Genomic DNA, 19,283 nt, shown 5'->3' with positions numbered 1-19,283 from the left:
CAGGCAGACGCAGGTGGGCTCATCTCTCGTTTCCCCCACCCTGCACAGCGTCCGCCTTCCGTGCACGTCCTCGTTCACGGCACCTGGCGGCTTTCACTCCAGTGTCCTGGACGCCCCTCCTGCCCCGGTTCTCTGAGCTCAGCAGGGTTTGCAGCTCCCCCACTTTGGAGTCATGGGGCAAGGTCATTAGCGTGGCGTTAACGAGGCGGCTCTATGCGTCCAGTTCCGTTCTCTGGAGCTGGGTGCGGATGTCCCCGTGACCAGGCAGGGTGGGGCTGGGGGCTTGTTCTGCAGCGTCGATTCCTCTTGTCTCTGAGCAGCTCCTGCCCCGCGGAGAAATGTCTGGCCAGAAGAGGATGTGGCCGGACTGGCCTGACAGTGCCTGGGAGCTGGTGCCACCGAAAGATGCCCGGCTCTCCCCGGAGCCAGGGCCCAGCTGGAGGACGGATCCTTGCACCATCCTCGCTGACTTGGGAGAGCTCTGTGACCACAGCCCCCAGCAACTCCTACCCTTCCTGCTGGACCACGACTACCAGCTGGAGCAGGTCGTGGAGAGCCCCGGCCTGAGCCCCGCCAGGGTGTAGACGCTGCTGCGGGCCCTGAAGGTGGTGGTGGAGCGCGCTGGTGAGCCGGAGCAGGTCCAGCCGGTCCTGGCCCTGGCCCTGAGACCAACTTTTGTGCTTAGGACCCTGCTGGGCTTCATTGCCGAGCTGGAGAGCGTCCAGCACCAGGATGGGCAGATCTCCCAGGAAGTGATGGAGGACACGGTGGCTGCCCTGCACCATCTGCTGATGGCGTCCCCCGAGCAGACAAAGACCCTCCTCTGCTATCCTGTGGACCTTCTCTTCGCCACCGTCCAGAGACTCCAGAGCCGCAGCTTTCAGTTTACATGGATCATCCAGAAACGGCTTCACGACACCAAGAGCCTGGTGGACTCGGCCTTCCTGTGGTGCAGTGCGCCCCTCGCCTCGCCAGCCTGCCGGGAGGATTTCCATGCCATCCCCATCTTCCCAACCCCCGAGGAGAGATTCGTCGACCCTGGGCAGAAGCTGAAGTGCAACCTCCCCGTTGGGAAGTACGCGAGCGACGCGGCCTACCTGGACACGCACTTCCGCCTGCTGCGGGAGGATTTCTTCCGGCCCCTGAGGGCCGGGATCTCGGCTCACTTCTCCCTGCAGAACGTGTTTGGGGGCGCTGGGAAGCAGAGGGGGGCGCTGCGGCTCTATAGGAACGTGCAGCTGGTGAAGGTGGGCACCTCCCCAGCTGGTGCCATGTACATGGCCAGGTTCCAGGCCCCGCAGGGCTCCGCCCACGCCTCCTCCAAATGGCTGCTGAGCGGCTCCCTGACCTGCCTCATCTCCAGTGACTGTGGCCAGGTGTTGTTTGGGACCGTGGTGGGGGGCAACAGGCCTCAGCTCCTGAAGGGGGCCATGTGGTTGGATATTAAAGCAAACCACAGCGATCTCCTGACAAGGCACCTGGGGAAAACCAACTTCATCATGGTGGAGTCGCAGGCCTTCTTCGAGTCCTAACGGCACGTGCTGGAGGGGCTGCAGGAGCTGGACCTCGCCCGGGTGCCGTTCCAGAGCTACGTCGTGCAGTGCCGCACCCCCGTCGCCCCACCCGTGCACTTCGGAGAGGACGTGACCTTTGACCTCTCTGTTCTGCATCCCACTGGGCGAGCCGACAAAGAGCCCAAGGGGGACACATCTGAGGTAGGTCTGGGGTAGCGGGAGGGAGGGGCAGGAAGAAGGGGAGGCTGGGCCGGGGTTAGGGCGGGCACTGGGATCAATTCGCTGCACCGGCATGGACTTCCTGACTCCTCGTGCCTCAGTTTCCCATCTGTACCATGCCAAGGGAATGAGGAGAAACACATTGAACAGCAAAGGCGGTGCAGCGCTTTGCACCCTGCTGCGGGGACGCCGGCAATGAGACGCAGGCCTGGTTACCGGGAGTCCGCACAGTCACAGGGGTTCAAAGAGCCGGGCAGCGGGGCCCTGGCTCACTGCCCGCTGGGGTAACCTCCTGGCTGCCTGTGGCGTGGGCTGGGCTGAGCTGGGGGAGGGGCGGCACTTGGCGAGGACAGGGCCGGTGGCGGTGGAGAGAGAGGCGCTGCCGTTCGGCTCAGATGATGAGGTCACAGTGACTTGCTTCCCAGGCTAATTTTGACACCCCTCCCGCCCCCCAATTCCTCCCAGCTCAGCGGAAATGAAATGGGAAAAACATGGCTGCAGCTGCCTGCCCCCCGCTGCCTCGGGGCCTCGCCCATGACACCCGGCGTGCGCCAGACGCCCGCTTCCGCCCCTCCTGCCGAGCCCAGTGCGAGAGGTCAGCCCCTGCTGTGTGCGCCTAGCGTCTGGGATGGGCCCGCGCCCGTAGCGGCTGGCCCCTTGTGCCGTGGCGATGGCTCTGCTCTCGGTTTAGCGCATGAGCTTGTTCAGAGCTAGCGCGGGCGTGTCCCCCCGGCTATCACGCCCCCAGTTCACCATACGGACACACCCCGTTACTCCTTCTGCCGGGCTGCTAGCCGCTGACCACTAGACTGCGCTGGCCACCCTAGGCCGGCATCGCCGGCGCTCGCCGTCCCAACCGCTCGCTCGTACTGATCTGACCCAGAGTCCCCCTTCCCCACGGAGCGCTGCAGAGCCCCTCTCCCCCCAGCTTCGCTCTGCTCTGTTCCACCCCCGCTGGCCCGTTGTCCTCCTGCCCCCCTCCCCGAGGCTGGCTGGAGTCACAGGACCCTCTGCCACAAGCCTTCAGTCAGTCTCACCGCGGGGGGGGGGGGGGGGGGGGGGAGGGGGCAGATCAGGTGTGTCACAGGCGGCCTGAGGCCTCTCTCCCTTTCAAAGGGCCGGCCACCCTGTGACAGTCCACAACCCCCCTCCTTTCTGACCCCCCATCAAGACCCTGCCTCGCTCTCCCCTGGCCCTGCGGCCCCCCCAGAGCCAAGTGTGTGATCTGAGCGCCGGAGCTCCACTCCCACGCCGTCACCGCAGCAAAGAGGGACTGAACTGGGCCTAGTGGGTGACCCGTCTCCTGTAACAGATCCCACCCCCGTCCCCGTCCCCGTCCCAAATGGGACAGCAATGGCCCAAACGCAGCCCCTGCCGCTGCTCCAGCGGGACTGTTCACAGGGTGGCGAGCCCCTGCTGCTGCTTGTGTTGCCATGGCTACCCTCCTATTTTGGTGCGTAGCTCGCTCAGAACCGGCACCTGAACCAGAATTACACACCCCTCCCCTCCCCGCTCCAGTGTAGACGCACACTCAGAAACACCTGCACATGTGGGAGTCCTTCCAGGAGAGGGCAGCAGCGCACGCGTCTCCACACCTGCACCATGGAGGGCTCCTAGGAGGCAGTTGAGAATATGCCTGGCTCTTGGCTTTCAGGGGCACGTGACCACGGTGGACCTGACGGCCGTGAGACCCCGCAACTCCTATATGTGGTCTCCAGAGACATTTCCTCACTTAGATGAGTCTCAGATCTTGGCCGTTCGAATGGCCCTGACCAGGGAATTTGTGCTGATTCAGGGCCCACCTGGGACAGGTACGTGCTCTGCTTCCCTGCCCACCACTGCAATGGCTCTGGGCTGCCCTGCGGCTTCAGTGACCCCTGCTCCTCACCCTGCCTGCCAGGGCTGCACGATCGCCAGCGAACCTGGCCCCCAGGTGGGTTTTATCCTCCCTGGCCCAGCCGCAGGAGGGGCTGAGCCCACCCCTAATGGGGCTTGTGCGCAAAGGAGATGCTCTCGCCCCTGCATTGCTGGAGATGCTGCCTTTGTGGTGTTAACAGCAGCCCCGAGAGCATCTTTGCTGGGCCTCCCCGCTATAGCAGCAGGGCCTGTGACCTGATCAGTGACCGAATTGTTCCTGGGCCCTGCCCCACCAGTCACCTCGGGCCGTTTCCTTCCAGGCAAAACCTTCATTGGGCTGCACATCGTGGAGATCCTGTTGAGGAATCAGTCTCAGTGGTGGAAGGACCAGAGACCCTTCCAGGTCGTCTGCTACACAAACCATGCTCTGGGCCAATTTATGGAAGGTACCTGGGACTACCAGGCTCTTGGCATTTGCCCCCAGTCCCTGGGCTTCCAGGGAGCCTCGCGCAGCCCGTTGGGACACCCCTTGTCTGGCAGCCTCTGGCAAGGCAAGATTGCAGCTGTTCCCCCAGCAAACTCTGTCACAGCTGCACAGCTCAATACGGCCGTCCCTCTGCCCTGCCCTTGGAGTGGTCGGGCCCTGTTGCGGGCTCTGAGCTCCGGGTACGGCCGGGTCCCGTCGCGGGCTCTGAGCTCCGGGTACTGCTGGCTGGAGCTGTATTATCAGCCTCACCAGGGAGGCCTGAGCACTGCTGGACATCTCACGTCGGCACGATCGCTGCCTCTCCCTGCACAATGCACCATACAGTTCCCTGCTTCGAGCCCTGAGGAATCCCCCCTGTGCCTGTGGGACACGGGCTGGGCTGCGGCCAGGCTCCACCTCCAGTCCCCCACGGGGCTGACGTGACCTCAAGCGCTTGCGAGTGGTGGGAAGAGGTTCGCTGTCCTGCAGGGTTCACGTCCCGCATCGCTTCCCCAAGAGTTCCCAGCCGAGCTGACTAGCAGCATCAGGCCAGGCCAGGGTCCGTGTGGTCAGTGCAGCCAGCCCTGCCTCTTGCCCTCCGCGCAGGGATCCTGCAGTTCCAGCCCTCCGGCGTGGTGCGCATTGGGGGAAGGAGCAGAAGCGACAAGGTGGCAGCGTGCTCCTTGAGGAACCTTCGCCAAAAGCAGCTGCCAGCGCTCCTGGGGGCTGCGGAGAAGCACCAGTATGGCTGGGTGTGTAGCTAGAGCGTGGGCACGGGGCAGTGTTCACACTGCAGCCCCAGCAGTGCTCTGGGGGGAGCACCATTGCATGCCCCGGGGACAGCGGTGTGGGGGAGTGAGAGCCAGGTGATAGGGTGTGCTCTGGGGGCTGGGCGGGAGGGCCATAGCTGGGTGAGGCCCCACCCCCAGAGCACGGCTCTCCCTCCCCCCGCCCTGCCCTGTGCCCCAAGCTGGGAGGCGGCCCCATGCTCTGTTTCCCCCCCAGATGCGGAAGGCCTTGCAGAAGCAGAAGGAGAGCATCGCCTACCGCACCGCGGTGCTGGAGCTCCTCTGCCGAGGGATCCTCACGAACACAGAGCTGGCAGCGGAGATCTGCGATGACAACCTGGAGTGCTCCTGGGTGAGGAGAGGGTGGGGAGGACGCAGAACCCAGCTGCCCCTTCCCCAGGGCCGGGCTCCCCTGGCCAAGCCCGGCCGGGGTGGGCGGCTGGGGCCCTGTCTCAGCGCATGCTGTGTCGGACCCTCCACAGAGAGCGGGGCTCTTCGACATGCGCGACTGGCTGAAGATCTACCCCGTGGCGCAGGAGGAGAAGCCGTCCCAGGCTCAGGGCAGGGGCAGGAAGGCAGGTGAGTGGCTGGGCAAAGGGCCGGGCGCTGCCCCCGGCTGTGCAGAGCCCAGGCACACAGGGGCATAGCCGGCTAAGCTCATGAGCCCTCACACCTGCCTGAGCAGGGGAACCAGCCAGGTCTGCGGGAGGGGCAGTAACCTGCACGCCAGGTTTTCAGGGGGCTGCTGCAGGCGGAGCAGCTGGTGATGGGAGGTGCAGGGGGCAGGACACCTCCGCTCTAATCCAGCATGAGCTGTGGGCCTTGAAGACCTGGGGTGGGAGGCCAGAGCCAGGCCCGAGGCCAGGTCACATGAGGGGAGAGCTGACCTGCTCTGCTGACGCCCCCCCAGGGCAGCTCCCGTCTCTGGAGCGGTGGTGCAGGATTTGGCCATGAGCTCACGGGCCTGTGTCTGCCAGGCACGGCGGGGGCTCCATGGAGCTCCCACCCCACTAGGGTGACTGGATGGGAGTGGGGGCAGGGGTCACAAGCGCCTGTATAAGAAAAAGCCCCAAATATCGGGACATCGGGTCACCCTGCCCCCCCAGGCGCGGAGGAAGAGCTCTGACCATGCCACAGGGATGAGCGGGCCCTGGATGACAAGGACGATTTGGACCCTTCCGAGTGGCGGCGAAGCACAGTGGAGGAGAAGTTTGCTTACATCCTCCCCGCCAAGGGCAGGTAGAGTCTGGCGCCCTGGGCAGACGCTACGTGCCCGTTACAGAGCTCAGCACAGCCCCAGGGTTCGGGCACAGGCCCGGCAGCTCTGCCAGCCTCATGCCGCCCTGTGTCTGTGAGATGGGACGACACGGCCGGGCCTCAGTGGGGCGGGGAGGCTCTCTGGGAGCACAAGCATCACTGCCCCCTCCTGCAGCCGTGGCAAAGCTCCAGCCCCCGCAGGGCCGGGATACAGGGCCGAGCAGCCGCAGCATTCACCTCAGCTCTCTGCCCTGCGCCAGCACCACGGCCCCCCAGCTCCGGCCCCTGGCTGTCCTGCTCTGAAAGGGAGACGACGCTGCCGCGGTCTCTGTATTGCCCCGGGGAATGGCAGCTCCGGGGCACCCCACATCCTCCTGCCAGCCCCTGTCTGAGACCCGCCGAGGCAGGGCCCACGGCCATTGGAACGGGTGTGGGAGCTGCGGTCACCCTGGCGGCGGCTGGTGCCCCATGGCCAAGGTTGGGGTTTACATGGAGCAGGGCCCACAGGCTGCAGCCCCCCAAGCCCTCCCCACGCTGTTCAGTCACTGCCCAGTCTCTCCCGCAGTTCCTCACACCAAGGGATGCGCCAATGCTTGGAGGAGGGTGACATCATGACCAACGAGGATGTCGCGAACATGAGATGTCTGGGAGCTGCGACTGAGGGATCGCTGGTGTCTCTACAGGTCTCCCCACCCCCCCAGGCTGCACCCTCCCTCCCTGAGCCCTCCAAACCACGGCATGGTCCTACCAGGACCCTTCACGAGCTCCCGGGGAGCCGGGACCTCTGGGAGAGGCGGGTGATGCACACCAGCCTTTGAGCACTAGCCCAGCCCAGGTCGCCTGGGAGATGAGGTGAATACGCAGGGCTGCCCTCAGGTCTGTGGAAGGAGCCCAAGCTCTGGGCACAGGCCAGTGGCTGGAGGCAATAACACAGCTCCAGCCGGTGCCGGGCCTGCTCCTTGGTGGGAGGGGGCCCCCGGGGAGCAGGAGCCAGGTCCTGACTCACTCTGCGGGGCCAGGCACGGCCTGTGAGTCGCACCCTGCCGCACGCGGCTGGACAAGCCTGGCCGGAGCCGGCCCGAGCTGCACCCTCGCTCTGAGTCCTGCGGGAATGTGAGGCTGCCTGGCTGAGCCGGACGGCGCTCCGTGGAGCGGGCGGGGGGGATGCGTCACACACTGACCACTGGGTTACCACGGCCCCGGCCCCGGGAGTCACTGCAGGAGGGCTGGTCCTGGTTCCACCCCCTGCACTCTGCACACAGGAGGTAGATGCTGGCCTACGAGCATGAGCTGAAGGAGACGCTGGTGGAGAAGCTGAAGGAGTACGAGAAGAAAGGAGCCCAGCTAGCGGAGCTGACCTTCCAGGAGGACCTGTGGGTGCTGAAACGAAGCCGGGTCATTGGCATGACGACAACAGGCGAGAACGCTCTCAGCTGCTCCCCACCCTGCACAACTGGAGACAGCCTCAGCCACGGACAGATGTTTGCAGCCATGGAGCGTAAGGTCAGAGGGGACCAGCAGATCATCTGCTCTGCTTCCCTGTGTATCCCCAGCCACACCCGCTCACTAAACCCAGCTCCCGGAAGGAGAGCAGGAGACCCGGCTGGTGTGTGCCACAGGCAGCAAACCCCGAGGGGCACCGGTGTCCGAGGCCCCCAGTAGCAGGGAAAGGATGAAGTGAGACCCCCAGTAATACTGGCAAGGGACCCACACGCTGCTGTTATTTTTCAAGGCAGGGGCTGTCCATACATTACACAATGCCTCGGGGGAGAGGGTCCCTAATTGTGCCTGTTTGTTGCAGTCTTACAAGAGGCAGGTACGTCATGAAAAATCTCCCCAAAATGTGTTCATTTCTGCACAGCCCCTCAGACAGGCCCAAACCAGGCGGCACCCGGCACCAGAATAAACCATCAACATAATCCCTGCTCCAGAGAGCCTCCAGTCTAAACGGGGGGTCAGCAAGGGAGAGCCACGGCCTGACACAGGAGGGGAGGGGGCAGGAAGGTCAGGCCTGGGGACAGCACAGGGGCTTGGCTGTTGTTCACCACCCTCCTTTATTTCACTAGGAGGGTGGTGAAACACTGGAATGCGTTACCTAGGGAGGTGGTGGAGTCTCCTTCCTTGGAGGTTTTTAAGGCCCGGCTTGACAAAGCCCTGGCTGGGATGATTTAGCTGGGAATTGGTCCTGCTTTGAGCAGGGGGTTGGACTAGATGACCTCTTGAGGTCCCTTCCAACTCTGATATTCTATGATTCTATGATTCTATGACAGGATAGTATGGCCCAGTGCGGCCGTTATGTTCTTCTTGGGGGCCTACTGGAGTGGCTTTGTTGGGGTTACTAGGCCTGCCTGAGAGTTCTTCCATGTTTAAACTCTGTCCTTCCATGTTTAACTCTGATCGACCTTAACAGCCAAGGACAAGTATTGGAATGTGTAAATAGCTAGTTAGCAATTACAACCTTGCTCATTTCAGGTACCAAACAATAATGATGAGGTTTGCATGTTTCTAGCTGAGGAAGGGGTAATAAACTAAGGGTAAACAGGACCAAATAACTGTTTAGAGAGAAGTTACTAACAAGCTAGATTTATAGCCCTAGAATGATTTAGTTACTTAAATGTATAAACATGCCTTTGGTAGAGAGGAGAGGGGGAGTGTGGGGGCGGGTGGTAGAGAGGGGGAGAGAGGAGGGGCTTAGTTGTAAAATGTATAAAGAAGAGAGAAACTGTTTTTGCTGGTGTGCTCGATTTGAGACTTGCCTGTCTCCTTGCACCACTTTGAGATCTCAAATAAACTTTGATTGTTTCTCCACCCCGGTATGTTTATTGGTGTGAAGCACTCCGGGCACCGAACCTCACTGTTGCTATCCTCGGGCCCCTGTGCCGGCAACAGCTTGGAGGTGGCAGCCATTCTACAGCCTGGTGCTGGACGTGCAGAAGTTACTGAAGGTTTCAATCCTCCTAGAGAAATTGCCTCTTGCGAAGGGATTTCAAGGCAGGGAGGGGGATGGCGGCTGAAGAACGCGACCCCTGCAAGGGGAACTGGGGGTTTCTACTGCACTGATGGGGGCCAGGTCTGTGTGCACTGGAGGCCCTGGCAGGGCAGGTCTCCGCCTAGACCCAGCTTGTACGGGGTCTGTGGGCCAGATGCCAGAGCCAGCCGGGGAGCTGGGCCATGCTGAGAGGGACAGAATTTGAGCAGCGCAGGCCAGTTCGTTCGAGTAAGTGAGTGCTTCGGCCAAGAGGCTCCGCCCTGCCCCGTCTCCCCGGAGTGAGCACAAAGCAAACTGCCCGAGCTCTGCCTCGAAGGAGCGTCCCTCGGGAGGAGGTCCTGCCCTCGGACAGGCCGCCCCGCCCCCTCACAAGCCTGTGCTGGCGGAGGGCCCCCGAGCTCCAGGAATGAGGCTCTCACACCGACATCAACAGGAGCTGGTCCAGTCCTGACATCTGTTAACTGATTCCAGCGACTCCCCTGCTGTGGGGCAGACACACGCTTGGGACCACAGAAGGTGTGAAAAGCACAAAGCCCCATGGCCCCTCCTGCAACGCCAGCCTTTTTTCAGTCATCCGGGACCTCCCCCGATCGCCAGGAGTTTTCAAAGATACAGGAACTCCTCACTTAAAGTCGTCCCGGTTAACGTTGTTTCATTGCTGATCAATTAGGGAACATGCTCTTTTAAAGTTGTATAATGCTCCTTTGGCAGCCGCCTGCTTTGCCCACTGCTTGCAGGAAGTTGGCGCTAGCTGGTGGGGGCTTGGAATCAGGGTGGACCGGCAGCCCCCCATCAGCTCCCCTAAGTTCCCTGTGCGGCAGCTGCCCCCACCGCCATGTGCTGCTCCTGCCCTCTGCCTTGGAACTGTTCCCAGAGGCTCCTGCTTGCTGTACAGAGGGAGGGCAGAAGTGGGGGGCTGTCCTGGTGTCCCCCTCCCCCCTGCTCCTGCACCCCGCTTATCCCATTGTCATAGAGCAGGGGCGACATATGACAGGGTTCAGGACTGAGGGAGCTTCCAGGCAGCAGCTGGTCTCACCAAGCTGATGTAATTAATAAGGCAGCGAACTTAAGACTGGGGTCAGCTACTTAAAGGGGAAATGTGCCTCTCTCTCTCCCACACACCGTGTGTCTCTCCATCTCGGTCTGTGACGCTCTCGCCCCTCCCTCCATTCCTGCTGCCTTGTAGAGTGTGAGGCTACATTAACAACGTGTTCACCCTTGAGGGCTCAACCGAGTGCTAGTTCATTTAGCAGTAAGCCAATAGCCCACCCTCTGACTCCTTCACCTCAACCAAAAGTTTCACAATCATCATGGCTGTGTATTCAATTGTTTGTTTAAAACTTATACTCTGTGTGTGTGTGTGTGTGTGTGTGTGTATGTGTATATACAAAAGACTATATATATATATATAAATATATATATATAAATGTCTTTTGTCTGGTGAAAATAATTTCCCTGGAACCTAACCCCCCCCATTTACATTCATTCTTATGGGGAAATTGGATTCACTTAACCTCATTTTGCATAAAGTCGCATTTTTCAGGAACAGAACTACAACGTTAAGTAAGGCGTTACTGTAATGGCCAATGGCTCTGCAATCACATCCGCCAACTCCTTTAGCACCCTCGGATGCAGCGCATCCGGCCCCGTGGACTTGTGTTCGTCCAGCTTTTCTAAATAGTCCTGAACCACTTCTTTCTCCACAGAGGGCTGGTCACCTTCTCCCCATGCTGTACTGCCAGTGCAGCAGTCTGGGAGCTGAACTTGTTCGTGAAGACAGAGGCAAAAAAAGCTTTGAGTACATTAGCTTTTTCCACATCCTCGGTCACTAGGTTGCCTCCCCCATTCAGTAAGGGGCCCACACTTTCCTTGACTTTCTTCTTGTTGCTAACATACCTGAAGAAACCCTTCTTGTTACTCTTAACATCTCTTGCTAGCTGCAACTCCAAGTGTGATTTGGCCTTCCTGATTTCACTCCTGCATGCCTGAGCAATATTTTTATACTCCTCCCTGGTCATTTGTCCAATCTTCCACTTCTTGTAAGCTTCTTTTTTGCGTTTAAGATCAGCAAGGATTTCACTGTTAAGCCAAGCTGGTCGCCTGCCATATTTACTATTCTTTCTACACATCCGGATGGTTTGTTCCTGCAACCTCAATAAGGATTCTTTAAAATACAGCCAGCTCTCCTGGACCCCTTTGCCCTTCATGTTATTCTCCCAAGGGATCCTGCCCATCTGTTCCCTGAGGGAGTCAAAGTCTGCTTTTCTGAAGTCCAGGGTCTGTATTCTGCTGCTCTCCTTTCTTCCTTGTGTCAGGATCCTGAACTCAACCATCTCATGGTCACTACCTCCCAGGTTCCCAGCCATTTTTGCTTCCCCTACTAATTCTTCCCGGTTTGTGAGCAGCAGGTCTAGAAGAGCTCTGCCCCAGTTGGTTCCTCCAGCACTTGCACCAGGAAATTGTCCCCTACACTTTCCAAAAAGTTCCTTCCTGGATTGTCTGTGCACCGCTGTATTGCTCTCCCAGCAGATATTGGGGTGATTCAAGTCCCCCATGAGAATCAGGCCCTGCGATCTAGTAACTTCTCTGGACGTACTCCAGAGACTTAATTTTAACCTGCAGTTTGTTCCATCATTGCTACAAGCCTGAACCAAGACTTTGCCATTACTGTATGTAATTGATTCCATTTAACCAATTCTAGCTCTCATCTCTACCTTGTTCCTTTTATGAATAAACCTTTAGATTTTAGATTCTAAAGGATTGGCAACAACGTGATTTGTGGGTAAGATCTGACTGGTATATTGACCTAGGTCTGAGGCTTGGTCCTTTGGGATCGGAAGAACCTTTTTTCTTTTACTGGGGTATTGGTTTTCATAACCATTTGTCCCCATAAGGAGCGGTGCTGGTGGTGATACTGGGAAACTGGAGTGTCTGAGGGAATTGCTTGTGTGACTTGTGGTTAGCCAGTGGGGTGAGACCAAAGTCCTCTCTGTCTGGCTGGTTTGGTTTGCCTTAGTTTGTAAAGGAACCCCACTCAGCCTTGGGCTGTAACTGCCCTGTTCTAAGCAATTTGTCCTGAATTGATACTCTCAGTAGTGTCCCTCCAGAGGCCACATCGTTACACCAGGGCACCCACCGGGCAGAGCACGTCCCTGCCACAGCAGGAATGCCCACCTGTGCTACGCTGCCCTCTCCCCACGTGCTCACCCTGCTTGTTTGTTGCTCCTAGGGGCTGCCAAGTACCGAAAGCTCTTGCAGAAAATCCAACCCCACACTGTGATTGTGGAAGAGGCAGCAGAGATCCTGGAAGCTTACGTTCTAACCTGCCTCATGCTGGCCTGCAAGCACCTCATCCTGATTGGAGATCACCAGCAGGTAAATGCAACAAAACCAGGCTCCCAAGCCCATCCGCCCTAGTGCACGTCCTGCTACATCTACCCCAGGCTTCCCTTGCTGCCCACAGGGACCACTCCTTTCCCCGGCACTCCTCCCAGGCACACTCCCCGTGGCACTGCTGAAATGGCACAGCCATCTGTGAGGTAGGACATACGTCCCTTGGCAGGTCAGCCCGTTACAGGAGATCGGCGGCTGGGAGAGGCTGAGGGCGGAGTTTGTGTGTTTGCTGAGCTATGAAAGGGGAACGGTGGGACGGCTGCTGCTTCCTTCGAGCTGATCCAGGAGCGCAGGAGATTAGAGCTCCGCAGCTCCCTTGTAGCTTTGCCCTTCTGGAACCTGGTCACCGATATCAAAATCCAGCCCCTTCCCAATGGCCGAGCGCTGCGTGTCCTGTGTGTGCAGCACCCAGAACTGGCTCCGTGTTTTCCAGCTGTGGCCCAAACCCGCCGATTACACCTTGGAGAAGAAGTATTTCCTCGGCCTCTCCCTGTTCGAGCACATGATAAATAATCAGATCCCCTATGTGCAGCTGCTCTATCAGGTGAGTGACGCTGTCCATGCCTCTGGGAGGGGCCTGGCTGCACCGATGGCTCCCCACGCCCCTCCCTGTGGCAGGGGTAGCTGCTCGCAGCCGCTGGTGACCCTCTCCGGTTGCTGGTGGGAAGGTTGTACAGTGACAATGTATCATCCCTGTCTGCCTGCAGAGCCTCTCAGAGCACTGGCCTGGTTATGAACGCAGACGGTCTCCGGAAGATCCTCACTCTGTAGCACAACTCTGGGGAGGGCAGACGGTGTCAGGGTGGGGAATAGCGGCGAGTAGCCGAACAGATACCAAGCCAGGACCCCACATGCACTGGGAGGCCGTGGGCTCCTCCCCGGGCAGTATTGACAAAATATGTGTTTCACCAACACAGCTGATGGGCACAACGTGAACTATGGCCAGAATTTTCCATGTCCGGGGCCTACTTGTGGGCACTGAAATAAGCGTCTGGGTTATTGAAAGTGTTGAGCAAGAGCCACGCTACCTGAAGTCACTGGGAGCTGCTCGGGGCTCAGCCCCTTTGAGCAACTGGGCACTTAGGGGCCCAAATCCTGGGGGGGCAGCAGCATCACCATAGTTAAGGTTGTGACTTGCTTTCTGTTTAACAGCCAGTTTTCCTAAGTGCTCGAAAATCCACTGGCAGACTTGGAGTTTAGGTCAGAAGCGTTGTCAAGGGAACTAGCATTAATTAAAGAGAAGGAAGACAAAAGTGTCCAGCCAGCAGCAGCATTAGAATAATGTAACCAGGCCGCATGCGCTTCACCCATTTCCTGAACAACGGGACTGAGTGTGATCAAAGAAAAGCAAGTAGCTGTGACGCTCATTAATGACGCATTAGGACAGGCATCCTATCGTAAGGACGGGTATAAGGAGCCCAGTGGCTGATGTGGCACCTGGATACAGGCCTCAGTCAGACCCGTATCTTAGGGGTATCACGAGAGAAACATGCAGAAAATACACTGCAATTTCTGCACTAACTCATCCAGTCTACACAAACCAAGGGTTTGCCCCCCGACTGATTTCAACCCCCATCAAAGTGCTGAACTTCCTTGGAAGAGGGGTCTGAAGGAATGTGGGACACTGGAAAAAAAACCCTCATAGCAAATCTCAATCAATGTCCCCCCTCCTCCCCCCAAACTGCTACCAAAAAACCAAGCTGTGCCCAAACGACAACATACATTTGAAAATGAGACTTTGCCCCAAACGGCAGAATGTGTATAGACATGGTCCCCCTGCTAGACGGGAAATCCAGGTGTAACTATCTTGAGAGGTGCCACCACCCTGCCACAGGGCTGCTGTGTCACATCAGGGGCACGCGTCGAGTCAGTGGCGCAAGTTGGGGTCATTTGGTCAAGTGGTTCCTCAGGTGAAGGTCTCCCCACCCAACAACTGAAATTGTTCTAAAACCCATGTGCATAGTGCGATTGTCAGGGGCCAGCCCAGCTCCGACAGCCGCTGGCCGACTCCCCAACTTGGCTGCTAGGCAGTTAATGAGCCCAGCTGCCCTGCCTTGGAACTGAGAGAGGGGCCACAGCCCCTGCTGATTTACAGGGCCACCCAGAGGATTCAGGGGGCCTGGGGCAAAGCGGGGGAGCGGACATAAAAAAAGGCACCATCCGCTGCAGCACTTGTACTCACCGGGCAGCGCGCCGAGTCTGCGGCGGTGGTGGGTCCTTCACTCACTCCGCATCTTCAGCAGCACTGACGGACCCGCCCCCAAAATGCCGCCGAAGACCCGGAGCGACTGAAGGGCCCGTGGCCGAAGTGCCGCTGAAGACCCGGACCACCACCGGGTGAGTAGCCAGGGAAGGGATTCTCGGCCAGGGCTTGCGGGGCCCCTGTGGGGCCCGGGGCAAATTGCCCCACTTGCCCCCCCGCCCGTGTGTCCCTGCTGATTTAGCAGCCTTGCTTATAAGCCTGGCTCGCACAGCAGATCAGCAGCTGCTCAAGGCATTGCTGGCCCCCAGCTGGGCTTGCTCTTGTTCCAATCCCTGCTCCTGCCCCTGCTCCCCTCCAGGTTCAGATTCTCGCTTCAATCCCCAACTCTGCCTCTAGCTTCCAGCTCCAGTGGAAACCTCTGGCTCCAGCATTTGGCTTCTGTCCCCTCGGCTCGTTTCCTGGGCCCTGCCCACCCTGGGCCCAGCTCTAAGTGGTAGGTCGAATGCCCACTTCCACCATTAGGCCTGTCCTGGTGACAGGAGGGATGGGGTGGGGAGGGGAGGGGACTGCGAGAGACAGAACAGCCACGGGGATGAACGGAGCAGTTCACAGCATGCAGAGCGATTGTGTCAGGCTGCGTACAGGCACAGGCGCCGACTTTCCAAAGTGCCAGGGGGGTTGGACCCCTTCCCCCATGGCCACACCCACATCCTGCCTCTTCCCACCCCCACCCCACCCCTTCCCCCAAGGCCTCGCCCCGCCTCTTCCCACCCAGTTCCGCCCCCTCCCCAAGCGCTCCAGCCCTGGAGCACCCATGGAGTTGGCACTTCTGTCTCCAGGGGCTGTTCTCTTTCGTCTGAGAACATCTCAAGGAGATGAATGGGCCATGTCACACATGTGCAGAGCCCCTTTGCCCTAGCTTAGACCCCGAATGGATGACAGAGTCTAGGGCTCCCCTCCACTCCCCCTAACCCAGGCCCGGAGGGACACAATCTCCTAGCCCAGCACAGCTGGTGGAAAGTGTCCTTCCGAGTGCCCTCCTCTGCCCCCCAGCATCTAGCTCCGGTTCAGCTGCAGCCCTGTGCCTTGGGCTAGCCGGGAGCAGTGGCAGGCAGAGCTGCATCTCAGCTGCACATCACTGGCGCTGGTGTCTGAGTCAGCTGCCCAGGTCACCTGCTGGCTGTAATGCTTGGTCCTAGAAGGGTGATGAGCCCATACCCAGGTGCCTCCCGAGGGGATGTGCATGAGTTACCCCTCAGCAGCAGGGCCTGGCACATCATGGGGGTAACAGGCCCCACTGCTTCACTCAGCTCCTCGTAAACCCAGAGTATCCAAACTGATGCCCGCGTGCTATGGGAAAGTGGATGGGGAATCCGTCATCACCTCTTCTGAGATGGCGCACTAGGGATCCTAGAGCCCCCCCACTCCTGGGGGCTAGTGAGCTGCTGGGCTGGCTCGGTGAAAACAGCCACACCCTGCTCCCAACCCCCCTGCAACAGGCAGATTTCAAGACTCCACAATGGTTGGAGATCCAGCCACAACAGTCACCAAGCAACCCCCTGGGGCCTGTCTAATAAATACTGTAACTCAGACAAACCACTAGGTCTAGGGAACGGCTGTTACCATACCGACAGGCTCGGTAACACCGATCGTCCCGACCTGGCAGCCGGCGAATAGAAGTGGTGTGGATAGACGGAGCAGGGCGGCTGTACCATGTGCCAGCTGCTGGTGGGGGGGTGAGAACAGCTTTAGGATTTTGTTGCTAGATGCAGGCCCATCAGCCCCATCATACAGTCTAGTGCTGCCTTTGAGGAATGCTCCAATCCCTTCATCAAAGAGCTGGCAGCTGCCAACCCGAAGCAGGCGGAACTGTAACAAACGTGGAGCAAACGGTTAATCCACGGCCAAGGGAGGTTTTTTAAATAGTTACCAAAGAATAACCGTGGCTCTCAGCTGGGTGTCCCGTTCTTGTCTTAAATAGCACCGCATGCGCCCAGAGTTTTCCCAGCTGCTGGTGCCGCTCTTTTACAAACAGCTCAAAGACCACGATGCTGATGCTGAATATGAACAGATCAAGGTAGGTGGAAACACTTCCCGTAGCTGGGAAATCCGGCTGCCTGTGCCACGTGATGGAGCCACCTGCCAGCCTGGGCAAGAGTGTTCGGGGAGGGCGGGGGGAGCGAGGGCGTGGTTATTACCAAAGGGATTCTAATGTATTAGATGCATCCCACTGAAGCTGTTAACAAGCCCAGGGTACAGCAAGAAACCAACTACAGGGCTGGTTGCTCCCATCCTTCTGCCTTGGCTCACTGAAGGAGCCTGCCACGCACGCCTCAGGGCAGAGTTTATTTATCAGATTAGGTTTCCTCTGGATCCAGATGAAGCCAATGGGACCGGCTGGTGGAGACTCTGTGACTGGGGCATTTGTGAAGGCAGCTCTTTCTCCCCCACTTAGCCCTGTCAGGCAGCACTGCAGCCCTCCGGTGCGTTGAATGGGGGGTTGCCCACGGCTGGCTTGTTTCCTTCGATTTGTTCTCATCCTCATCTGTAGGGCTGGCTGGAGAATGCAGGGGAAAAATATCCCAAAACACGTTTGAGGAGATTTTGAACGTTCAGCAAGTTCTGGCTGCTCGGGAAGCTGGAGGGAAACAAAGGAAACGTCCTCAGTTAACTATTCAGGGAGGATTTCTGCAAAACAATAGAAATTTCAAAACTTTTCCAGCCAGCCGTAGTCATTTTTCTGTGTGTGCTCCTAGGTGTCTGGTGTGGGGGGCTCTTCCTTCTGGCTGGAGAGGCCAAGGGGAGTTTTAATGGTTAACTAACACACACACACACACACACGCGCTGAAGGAAAAATAAACACATGGGGTGCCCTAAGCACTAGATCATCCTTCCTCCCAGAGGTAACAGGCTCTTTCATGCTCATCCTCTGCACCTTGGTTTTAAACACGCCTCGGACCTGTAATTCTATACTACTGCTGAGGTGTGACCGGCAGCGTCAGGAAGTGGGATCTGAACCCGTCTCCATGGGAGATGAGCTGCAAACAAGCAAAGCCCAGTGACCCATATTTAGATTAGTTTCTCCTGCCTACCCCGAGGGTTAGCGGTAGTTCAGTCTTTGCATGGAATTCCCCTTCACTGCTCCTGGAAACGTGCCCTGTTCTGTAGCCGCCAGTAGTGGGCAAGGTGCTTCACAGGGGACTCAGTAAAGAGGCCAAACGCTTCTGCTCTAGCACCACCTCAGACGCTGCAGGCAGGACGCCATTCGCAGCCCACAGTAACAGCAGCACCATAGTGTTTCTGGTGCAGAATGGGCGCCCATTCCCTCCCCTCGGCTGCAGCTGAATGAGCTGGTACCACCTGTAAAGCCCTTTGGGACAAAAGGGGTTAAAGGAATAGCAAGGGTTACTGGATCCCAGCTCTGCCTCCTCCCAGTTACAGATTGGGTTAAAGGTGCAAATATTAGCAGTCACTTCATTTTAAAAAATACTCAGGGTGCCAACTCTCCCTGTCTGCAGGGCGTGGAGAGCAGTGTCTTCTTCATCCAGCACACAGCGGCCGAAAGCTGACTCCGAGGGCTACAGCAACAGGTTTGAGGCTGCCTTCCTGGTCTCGCTGAGCAGATACCTCCTAGAGCAGGGATACCCCGAGAGCCAAGTCACCATTCTGACCCCCTACCACGACCAGGTGCTGAAGAGCCGCACGCTGATGAGGAGCAGGGACATGGGAGACGTGGCTGTCCACGCCGTGGATGACTTTCAAGGGTAGGAGAATGACATCGTTCTTCTCTCGCTGGTACGAAGCAACAGAGAAGGGAGGATTGGTTTCCTCCATGATAAAAATCAGCTCTGTGTGGCTCTCTCAAGGGCCAGGAAGGGCTTCTATTGCACTGGAAAACTAGCTGGCATTGCAGCCCCCACCCTCAACCGGACTCACCACCCCCTTATCTGCCCAGCCCCCACCCTCAACCGGACTCACCACCCCCTCGCCTGCCCAGCCCCCACCCTCAGCCGGACTCACCGCCCCCTTGCCTGCCCAGCCCCCACCCTCAACCAGACTCACCACCCCCTCGCCTGCCCAGCCCCCACCCTCAACCGGACTCACCGCCCCCTCGCCTGCCCAGCCCCCACCCTCAGCCGGACTCACCAATGCCTGCCAGCCTTGCTAACCCCACACCCACCCAGCCCCCCCTGCCAGTTGGCCTTGCCAACCCCCTGCCTGCCGTCAGGCACCGCAGGCCTCGAACCCAGGCCCGTGGGCGTGCCAAGCAGGAGCTGTACTCTTTGCGCCACCGCACGGCAAGGCAGGGAAACCGCTGCCAATGCTCCACCTTCTGAGTCAGCGGGGTCAGGTGACTAGCAGCAGACGGCTGATTGGACACCACTGGGCATAAACCTTCTTGGTCCTGTCCCACCCCTTGCCTGAGCAACCTGCACTAGGCCTGGCGCTGACTGGTCCCCGACAATCGAGTTCCTGGCTCCTTGTTCCTCACCCTGACCCCAGTTATTGACTCCGGCTTTCACACCCGACGTGGCTTCTGACTGACTCATCCCGGGACCCTTGGCGTGATTCCTGTCCATGGCCCTGACTCTGCTCT

The 19,283-nt window shown here is 58.8% G+C and overlaps 1 pseudogene; it reads left to right on the top strand.

The window, feature by feature from the left end:
* Positions 1-338: 338 nt before the first annotated feature.
* LOC128843152 (NFX1-type zinc finger-containing protein 1-like) lies at positions 339-19,045 on the top strand (annotated as a pseudogene).
* The last annotated feature ends 238 nt before the right edge of the window (positions 19,046-19,283 follow it).

Source organism: Malaclemys terrapin, chromosome 9 (genome assembly GCF_027887155.1).
Source record: "Malaclemys terrapin pileata isolate rMalTer1 chromosome 9, rMalTer1.hap1, whole genome shotgun sequence".
NCBI classification, from domain to species: domain Eukaryota; kingdom Metazoa; phylum Chordata; order Testudines; family Emydidae; genus Malaclemys; species Malaclemys terrapin.
This window is presented reverse-complemented; position numbering and strand designations above follow the sequence as displayed.